Raw genomic sequence first — 3,272 nt, 5'->3', positions numbered from 1 at the left:
AATATGGTTCGCGATCTCGCGACACCACAATCCCACTTCGGTTTGTATGTCTGACAATAAATGGACGAAACACTATCCACTGTTTGCAACTGTAGCAGCTCATCAGGATTAACCATACATGTAAATTTAGAGTAGTGAATATCGAAGCGGGATGCCAACTTGGTGCGGATCGCAGTTTATAATCTCCACTGTTGTTCAATCTACATTCAAAACTCATATCAATATTGGTCTTGGAACGATACTTGGTCGATACGAATTGCAATAAAGCGCTTTGTGGTGGTATTTCGCTTATAATTCATGAACGTTTTTCGACTGTTGTGCGTCTCGCAGTTCATTTGGAGAATGGCTAAAGAGGTTTTTCAAAACCCAGAGAATATAGCAGCACACTCATATGAAACACCAATAACAAAACCATTGATTTGTGTTTTTTTCCTCAACTTGTGGCTGGTGATTCGTTTGCGAGCACATTGGTTTCTATTCGGAAATGCTCTTGATATTATACATGGAAATGCATCAGACGAAGAAATAGTTACGTATTAGTGTCTTCAACCAACTTAGACGAGTTTACATAATCCACCCGAAAACGACGATTGCCAGTACCTTCGGCTGTTATTGATATTTCCAATGTAAATTCAACTTTCTTCATTTCAAAACACATGCACTTCATTTGTGTCAACGTATGCAACAAGCTAGTACTTTTATATTAATTACTTGATTTGTGAAATTTGGAAAGAAAGAATCAACGGAATTTAGAATTGTGTTATATGTAAAAGCAGGCGTAATCGTAGTTCAATTTCGAATATTTTCACAATTGGGGACATAGGAATATGAAAAATGGGTATGTAAACAAATTTCGTCGAAATCGGTGAGTCGGATCGGGTCCAATTTCGCACTGGTTCCCAATAAAGCGCCTTCATGCACCGGAGTGTAAAATTTAATGTCTTCATGTAATTAGTTATTGAATTATTATGCTTCTTGGGTAGTTCTGAACAGGTAGCAAATCCCCTATGTAGCGTGGAGTTATCTTCCGATTTCCATCCACGTTAAGAATTTATTTGAAAGAGTTTTCATAATATTTTCGCTGAACAAATTTTGTTGTTGTAGCTTTAGTGGCTTAAGATGTATACATTAAAGGTGGGGCCACACCCTTTTACTTTTATCTCTTATTTTAGTGCTTTAGTTATGGTAATTTTTTATAGGTTTTAGCTTAATGGCGTAGATCACATATCATAAATTTGACTAGATGACTAAATTTGGATGGATAGACGGATTGGTACAGGCAAGACAGGCTGTAATCAGATTTAAACTTTCCTCGTCATCCTGATCATTTATATATGCAATATGGCAATCCTGGCATCTATCTTCTGCTTGATTTTGATCATCCGTACAAACCGCGCAGTAACAACCACACTGTCCTTTTTACGATTATTGGTTCCCGCTACCATCGCAAAATGGTTAAGCCTAATATTAACTGACGAATTGTCCTGAATATAAATATCGCGTATAACAAAAATATACAAAAATATTCAAAAACAATAAGCAAGAAAGCCTAAATTTCAGATTTATGATTTATTCATTCATATCAAAATAAAATACAAACAAAACCATATATAAAAGAGAATAAAATAGAAAATAGGTACATAGATTTATTGAAAAAACCGTTGAATGCTGTTTAATCACTGTCATTATCCGTAGTGGAAATTATTCTTAGCCGCTTATTTTAATGGCCGGCACTGATATCACTAGAATTTGTATCAGAATCAATAGTAAGAACTATGGATTGATGTTCTGATTGACTTAGCATCCCCGACTGAGTTTGCAGTATCATTTGCTACAAAATAATTTTCCAATTCTGCTGTAAGTTTAAGACCTTGCTTAATCGTCTCTGCTTTAATCGGATGCTCGTCTATCTCGGTGTCGCTGCCATTTTCCGAATGGATTACATCCGTAGCTATTTCAATCAAATCGTCATTACCGAGCTCTCGGTCTAGAAGAATCTCGTCAATATCTTATCTCGTCATATCTGCAAGAATTTCTCCTCCCGCGGAACGTGCTAAATCAATGATATCTGAATAATTAGTTGAATGGCTTGTTACGGACATACCACTTTTAACACATTCTGGCCAAACAGATTTCCAGCATGCGTTTAACGTATGTTGCCTTATTTCAGAAATTGCTTTTGACGCGTACAAGATGCAATACTTGATAGAAAAATTTTTCCAAGGATCGGTGAAGTCCAATTCAGGATTTTCCTCCAGTTTTTCCATAATGAACTGAAAAGTTTTTTTGAGGTAGTACATTTAAAAAGTCGCAATAATACCTTGATCCATCGGTTGGATAATTGATGTAGTATTCGGTGGGAGGAAAATGATATTTACATTAGGACGTTCAATCAACGGATGGCCTGGTGCATTGTCAATTATTAAAAGAGCTTTAAAGGGCTGTTTCTTCTTTTCCAAATAACTTTTAACTTTTGGTACAAAGCATTTCTGGAATATATTCTTGGAATATATTTTCAATTACCCAGGCTTTTTTATTGGCCATCCAGTGAACACGTAAATGTTTTAGATCTTTACCCTTTAGTGCTCGCGGCCTGAGTGCGCCGACATATTCAAAAATTATTACGCGTAAAAATATGTAAACAAGCAAAAAACGAAAAAAAGCAATCGCGTTAAACTGAGCAATTCGCGTAAAAACAGGAATTTGCGCTGCAAAAATAACCGCGTTAAAGTGAAATAGCGTAAAAAGAGATCGCGTAAAAAAAGGACTGAGTGTACTTCTCAGAATCATTTATTCGTTGTATTTATTGGATTATGAACTTGCGAGGCACCCACTTTGCACATTGCTTTCGAATCTTTAGAGCATCTTTGTCCTCGGTGCTCAATTCGCCTGTTTCCAGCTTGGCAAATATCTTTTCAACGGTGGATTTCCCTGAGCCCAAATTCAACAGTATTTTCCTCCGAAAAGCAATGCTTTATTAACAACCGAAATGCTTTATTTTTTTTTTATATTGCATATCTTTATTTACAATCTGTCGTGAAACAATAAGTAAATGTAATTGACTGATATAATTCACATTGATGCATTAAGTGCAATTTGGCCTTAAAGTAAGGGTGATCAGTAAATGTATCGTATGATTATTTTTGCATTAACTACTTAATTAGTTCTTACGATCTAAAGGGCAGGTCTAGAGGATGCAGTTTTTGACGTCGTCGTGTGTCTTCACTGTTGTCTAATAAGTTTATGGCGTGTGTGTTGGGATGGAAATTTAG

General features: G+C 35.9%; 1 pseudogene; it reads right to left on the bottom strand.

Moving 5' to 3' along the window:
• Nucleotides 1–1,663: 1,663 nt before the first annotated feature.
• LOC126762017 (tigger transposable element-derived protein 1-like) lies at nucleotides 1,664–2,330 on the bottom strand (annotated as a pseudogene).
• Between the last annotated feature and the right edge of the window lie 942 nt (nucleotides 2,331–3,272).

This window comes from Bactrocera neohumeralis, chromosome 6 (assembly GCF_024586455.1).
Source record: "Bactrocera neohumeralis isolate Rockhampton chromosome 6, APGP_CSIRO_Bneo_wtdbg2-racon-allhic-juicebox.fasta_v2, whole genome shotgun sequence".
NCBI classification, from domain to species: Eukaryota; Metazoa; Arthropoda; class Insecta; order Diptera; family Tephritidae; genus Bactrocera; species Bactrocera neohumeralis.
The sequence above is the reverse complement of the archived record's forward strand: the minus strand, read 5'-3'. Positions and strand labels throughout refer to the sequence as shown.